Below are 6940 nucleotides of genomic sequence, written 5' to 3' on the forward strand. Positions count from 1 at the left end.
GGCAGTTTTTAGCTCATCACATTTATGATTTGTGTCTCTGTATTGCATATCCTGTCTGTCTGTGACTCTGTGTTGTATCGCTGCTGTTGTCTTGACCAGGTCTCTCTTGAGAACTAGACCCTGTGTCTCAAAGAGATTACGTGTCAAAATGAAGGTTAAATAAAATAAAACAAAACAACAATCAAACCTACAGTATATTTTGATAATTATTTTTCATGAATATGGGAATTTCCTGGGTGTCCCTGAAGTTATCAGCAAGTTCGATCTAAGGAATATAAAGAAAATATGTCAACGTCGGTGGGGGAACACTTCCAATATCTTTATTATATCTTTTACCAAAATCATGAGGTCATGAGGTTGTTAAGTTGTACTTTTATTACTGAGTATAGTTGATATCCAATACTTTTCAAAAAAAATTACTGAGCGAAAGATTATGTGGAGGACTTTTGGGGGGGGGAGTATTTTTAGTGTGGAGGACTTTTACTGTGGAGGATTTCTAGTGTGGGGGACTTTTACTGTGGAGGATTTTCTAGTGTGGAGGACTTTTACTGTGGAGGATTTCTAGTGTGGGGGACTTTTACTGTGGAGAATTTCTAGTGTGGGGGACTTTTACTGTGGAGGATTTCTAGTGTGGGGGACTTTTACTGTGGAGGATTTCTAGTGTGGAGGACTTTTACTGTGGAGGATTTCTAGCCTGGGGGACTTTTACTGTGGAGGATTTTCTAGCCTGGGGGACTTTTACTGTGGAGGATTTCTAGTTGGAGGACTTTTACTTCCCTCTGTTCTACTCTGCTGCTCTCTCTGCTGCTTTTCACACAAACACGCTGTGAGATTTGTCTCGTTCTTGTTTTTCCTTCAAACTCACTGTGGTTGTGATTTGCAGTTTGCTCCTTCGGTGACGTCGGACGTGGCCCCAAAAAAAGAAATGGACAGAAGTGACTGTTTACGCTTCATCGTTGGAACCGAGGTTCAACAGATACGTCCAATGGGAACTTCATGACCCGTCACCAGGTTCTATCCCTGGCTCCTTTTTTTTGGGCCTTTTTTTGTTTTTTTTCTCTCCCATCAGAAACCTCACAGGGGGGGGGGGACCCACCGCGACCTTCGGCCCAAAGCGGAGGTCATAATGATTTTTACAAATGTGCTTAAAGATCGATGGGTCGGACTCGCGCATTGATCGCACACTACTCACGGCGCCAGTAATAATATTAATAACAATAACAACAATAATAATAACAATAATAATAATAATGGCGGGGAGAGCTCGGCAGCCAGCCGGGCCGGCAGGGAGCGCAGAGCGGCCCGTTCCACCTCCCTCCGGCGGAGGGCGCCGCACACCCGGGGGCCACGACCCCCGCCCCCCCCCTCCGCCGACAATTTGGCGTCGAGGCCCCGGGAACAACGCCGGGGCCCTCCACGGGAGCCCACAGGGGCCGCTGGGCTCCCGTGCGCAGAGACACGAGATCTGTTCTCCGATGTGGAAATGAAAGCAGTGACGGGGGCTTTAAATTAAAAAAGGGAGGGAGGGAGGGGGTCTCGAGGGCGGTGGAGGACCCGACGGAGGCCGGAACCGAAGGTTTTGGCTCAAATTGAAATGAAACTGGGGAAAAAAAAAATAAAATAAAACCGCGGCGTGAACACGTTTCCTGGTTCCAGTCACATTCCAGCTGCTTCTCTCTCTTTATCTTTTCTTTTTTCCCCCAACATCAGGTTTTAACTTCCCAACGTTCGCTGCACGGGCGTCGGTCCCGTTCGGAGGCGCGGAGCGCCGCCTGGTGGGCGAGCCGTGGAACCGCCGCCAGACCCACCAAGATGAACGTGAGGCCGATCGAAGGTGCTGAGCGACGTTCCAAGGCCACAGCGTAACCAGTCTGGTTGGATGTTTTTATTCGTTTTACACTTTGTTCATGGGCAAACCAAACTAGTGTTTCGTTCGAAAACAAAAAAATGCTCTCAAACTGAGAGATGGAGAACAAATGTAAAAGTGCATACATATGGTTTTAACAAAAAAAAAAAGGGAATAAATTAACATTAAAAAATAAAAAAAGACCCGGACAAAGTTTTTGGCGTCCTCGCTCCAAACCTGGGAACATCTGCGAGGACTCCCGTTCATCTTTCTTTTGTTTTTTAGAACGTTTCCCCACAGGCAGAGAGGCCAGAGCAGGGCCCCGAACAGAGGCCGCTGCACCGACACAACACAGGCCAGAATATCCGAGGGTGGAAGACAAAAAGAGCAGATGAACAACAAAACAGCATTATTGGCCCAAATGAAGACAAGAAAAATAAAAAAATACATGGAATCGACCTGGTATATATTTCAGGGAAGAACAACCCCACCACAGCTAAAGTAATCAAATCAAATACAGAAGCATGTACGGCAGAGCACATAGCTCCTCATTTCAACACAACTCCAGTCGCCCTGAAACGCTTCGCATTCAAGACTCTTGAAAAAACACCCCCCTCCCGCCCCCGTTGTGTATCTCGCGGTCTCACCTTAAGAAAATAAAAAAATATGAAAAAAAAAACCACACGTTTCGTCACTGATTAAGGCTTCGGAATACGTTTTTTAAAAAAAGCACCTATTCTCGGAACAGGGCGACGAAAGAACGGCCTCCGCCCCCTTCTCCAAAGCGAGCCGGGGGGGGGGAAACGAAAAAAAAAAAAAACCCATTCCTCAATTAGCACAGCTGTTTATTTACATCCCGCCCGTCTCCGTCCACGTCGATGGATTCATTGCGGATCACGCCGCCTCCAAAACCTGCTCTGCAGCGTTTCGATGTCGTTCCTTATTGCATCTTTAAACTCGATGGGAAAATATCAAGTAAACAAAACAAAACAAAACAAAACAAACAAACCACCAAAAAACAGTGGTTTCAAAATGCACAGGCTCAACCTTTTTTCCGGGCTCGTGAAACGCAGCCGGGGGGGGGGGGGGCGACCTTTGTTTTCCAAGCCGCCGCCCATTCGCTACCGAGCGTCGAACCGGGAGCCCGTCCCCCCCCCGCGGAGGAACGGAGGCCCCGGCAAAACCAAAGCGCTCAAGAAAGGCGTTTACACGTCGACGCCTTTCCTGCCAAACAAATTACGTGGAAAAAAAAAACAAACCCAAAACTTATATTGAATCATAATTGAGTTATACATTATAGGATATATTTCGATTTAATTCTACACTTAGTTGTACGGCAGACTGTCCGTACACGAGACGACTTGGACACGACTGAGAGGTCCATTGTGAGGCTGCTGCTGGTGCGTAAGAGGAGTGAACCTTCTGTTTTTTGGGGAGAAAAGGAGTAACTCCCCAGTTTGGCAGGGAGGGGGCAACCAGACAGCAGGGCAGAATAAAAAAAAACAATAATAATTAAAACAAATGAACACAGGATTAAACTCAGTTAAAAAGATATTAAAATACAGTTTTGCATCCTCAAACAAAAAACCCCAAAAAATAATAATTTGACCTGAGTCAAAACAAAACAAAAAAAAAAAAGTCATTTTCAACCGGTTGAAAAAAAGAAATAATAATCTTTAATATTCCGCCATTTACAGTTCTTCTGAGTATCGGTGTGCTGTGCAAAATAATGCAATGCAGTTTCGTTTTTTTTTTTGTTTTTTTTTTGACCAGCCATGCGTCCATCGTTTGCTTTTTGGTTTCCATAGCAGCAGCCCCTTGCATAGATAACGAGAAGCATGCGTCAGCGAGTTCATGCAATGCAGCGTTCCACGGTCCATGAATCTGTACAATACAAAAACAGCAGGGGGGGGGGGGGGGGACAAAAAAAACAAAAAAGAAGGGAATACAAAAAGAGGCAGGAGGACGGGGGGGGGGGGGGGGGGGGGGGTGTTGTGAGGAAAACATCGGTTCCGTTGTCCCGCGTTTTTGGGATTGAGATGGGAAGGGTTACTCCCCGGCGTTTCATGTGCGTTTGTCTGGAAACAGACAAGGTTGGCGATAAGACGTCTGGCAGCAACAGGAAAAATATCACCAAAGTTATTAGTCGTGACAGAGGGATTTTATTTTTTATTTTTTTAAGTTAAAATTCTATTAAAGTAATTTTGTCCGTAAAAAAAAATGTTACTTTTTTTTTTTTTTTTTTAGATGGTTGAGATTTGCTTTGTCTGACCCAGAGAAAGCTTTTATGTTCGAATGGGGTTTTAAACGGAACGACCTGCGAACGCGATTTCAATTGGGAGGCTTCGGGAACGCGTTGTCACCCAATCAGACCGACGTGAGGAGAGGCGGAGCTGAACGGTCCGGGGGGGGGGGGGGTTCAACTGATGTGACTGAGTTTGGGGGAAAAAAAATAAAAAATTACTTGATAATAAAAAAAACAAGTTTTGAAGTCACCGTCCACGAGCCAATGTCCCGAAATGACTGCGTAGTGGGGAAAAATAAGTGATTTTAATTTCTACTGCAGATATTTTCCTTGAATGCATGGAAAACTTGATTTAAATGGCTTTTTAAGTGCGATGTGATCTCGTTGTATAAATTATTTATAATAGATTACAACGCTGTACATACTTATTTAAAATACATAATTATTCCACTGTATAAAAGAAGGAAGCATCACGGGGAAAAAATAAAAAATAAATTTGCTTTAATCGACCAATCAAAACCTTTTGGATATTATTCATATTGTCCGGGAGTTATTACTGGTGTGAAGGTTCATCGCTGGAAGGAAAAAGCAATGTTTGTCACAGGTATAAGGATACTTGTGATCGTTAAAAATAAGTAAAATCCACCTTACAAAATATTTTATATATATATATATATATATATATATATATATTTATATATAGAACAGAGCACCTACAGGAACTACTCTCAATCAACACAGATATTTAGTCCTCAAATAGCACCCAAAGTATTGACAGAAAGACGTCAAAGTTGCTGTTTTTCCTCAAAGTAAAAGCAAGATGGCCGACCAGCACCAGGAACCTGCTCCGACTGCATGAGACCGTCTTCCCCAAAACGGATCCGTGTGTACGGAAAAGGGGATCTAGCGATCATCCTGTATTAGGAGAAGAACACGGTTCCATTCTTAAAAGTATAGGGCTGGATATTAAAACTTCAAACCGAATTGAGGAGAACACTGAACATAATGTGACCTGGATACCAGGCACCCAACATGTACTTGCTCCATCCTTATTGAGTACAAAGCGAGAGGTGGAGCTTCCTCTTCTCCTTCCTACTTTCTTCCTTTGGGGCAACGACATTCGGGCTCCCCTTGAAAAGTTCCACAAAAGTGAAAAACAAAGGGAAGTATTCAAGAAAACACAAACTATTGCTTTTCACTCCAAAGACTATTTCACACCAGGTCAAACTGTAAGATATAAAAGATAAATTCTCATTCCAAGCGACTGAACCATCAGAATGTATAAACCAGAGGAATAAGACGTTGATTCATGCACAGAAGAAATCAAACGATCAATCTGGCTTCTCGGTGATGGGAGATATTCAAAAATAATCTGGAGTAATATTAGTCGCCTTTACAAAAAAATATTTACGAACTGTTATTTTTGTCAATTTAAATTAAATGTCATGTTAACCACAACTGTTAAATCATGCTGGTATCTAATGCAAATAGTGCCCCCGATGAAAACTGTACGTGTGATTATTGCACTTGGAGTGGAGGCGTTGTTGATCATTTGTATACGCTTGTTGATCATTTGAAATAGTTGATGGCCAGATGAAGTACGGCGGTAGGTTCACTATCATTCATAGAACCGGGGTTACAAATGTAACTCTACATTTGGGCTTGATGAATTAAAAAAAAAAAAAAAAAAAAACAAGCGGCAAGCTACTCCAGACTTTAAAATGAGGTACGGCAGGACATTCCCAACACTGCCAACGCGTTAGAGATGTGGTCACAGTTGTCAAGGCCAGCGTTGGGTCGAGTCGTCTGAGGATTTTGAGAAGAAGTGCCTTTTATCAGCACCGGTTGTAGTGATGGAGCAATTTTCAAATATTCCCCCGCGCGACATTGAGATGAGAGCAACTTTAAATCCGCTGAAGGTCTGTGACACTTCTGGAAGATATGCTGTTATAACAGGTAGAAAATTAAACAATCCCAAGTTACAAGGGGGGGGGGGGTACACACACACACACACACACACAGAAAGTGCTAGCATTCAAACAGTCCAACCCAGTTGCACGTACAGTAGTCGACTAACATGACTAATTTCCACGACAGCTTTGAAAGGCGCTTTAGAAAAACGTACATTTTGTTCATGAAAAAATACAAATTAAAAAAAATCGAACACAGCTAAGAAATGTAGTCATTTGTTATTGGGTTTAAGTGTTGAACGAATTCAATTTAAAGATTTCAGCAGAGTAAATGTTTCGACTTTTTCTTAGGTTTTCCATTGAAGGATTTACACGTTTCATTCGATATCTTCGTTTCGTTTCAATCCGTCTGACGTCGGTGCACGGCCAACGACCCTCTCCATCATAAAACCATTCCATTTTGTCCATTCATATATATCGAAATAAATATTGGTATATTTTTCATCTTTTTACAAAATATATACTCACTACTTGTAATTCACATCAGGCCTATGGAAGGTGTATTCATGGTAATTATTATTATTATTTTTTACCAGAAATAACTATTTGACAAATAAATGAATGCATATTTGACTAACTAGTATGACCATCACTTTAGATGTGTATGTATTTTGTGCTGATTGAGGGACAGAAGCCTTTCGTTTGCATCTGCTTCCTCCTAAATGCTTCCCCAATAGACAAGTGCATGAGCTTTATGAAACAGGCTGAGATAAGACTGGCAAGGTACCTTCTGACAAATGCTTCTTGATACTCATTTTGGAATGAAAGTGTGTGGAGTCTTATTTACATATGAAGTGAGGTCCAATATTTGTACGGCGATCCTTTTTGATGTTTCGGTTGTACACTTTGTTAACCATTTGACCTTGAAATGGGCAAGTT

The sequence above is a fragment of the Zeus faber genome, assembly GCF_960531495.2.
Source record: "Zeus faber genome assembly, chromosome: 11".
Taxonomy (NCBI): domain Eukaryota; kingdom Metazoa; phylum Chordata; class Actinopteri; order Zeiformes; family Zeidae; genus Zeus; species Zeus faber.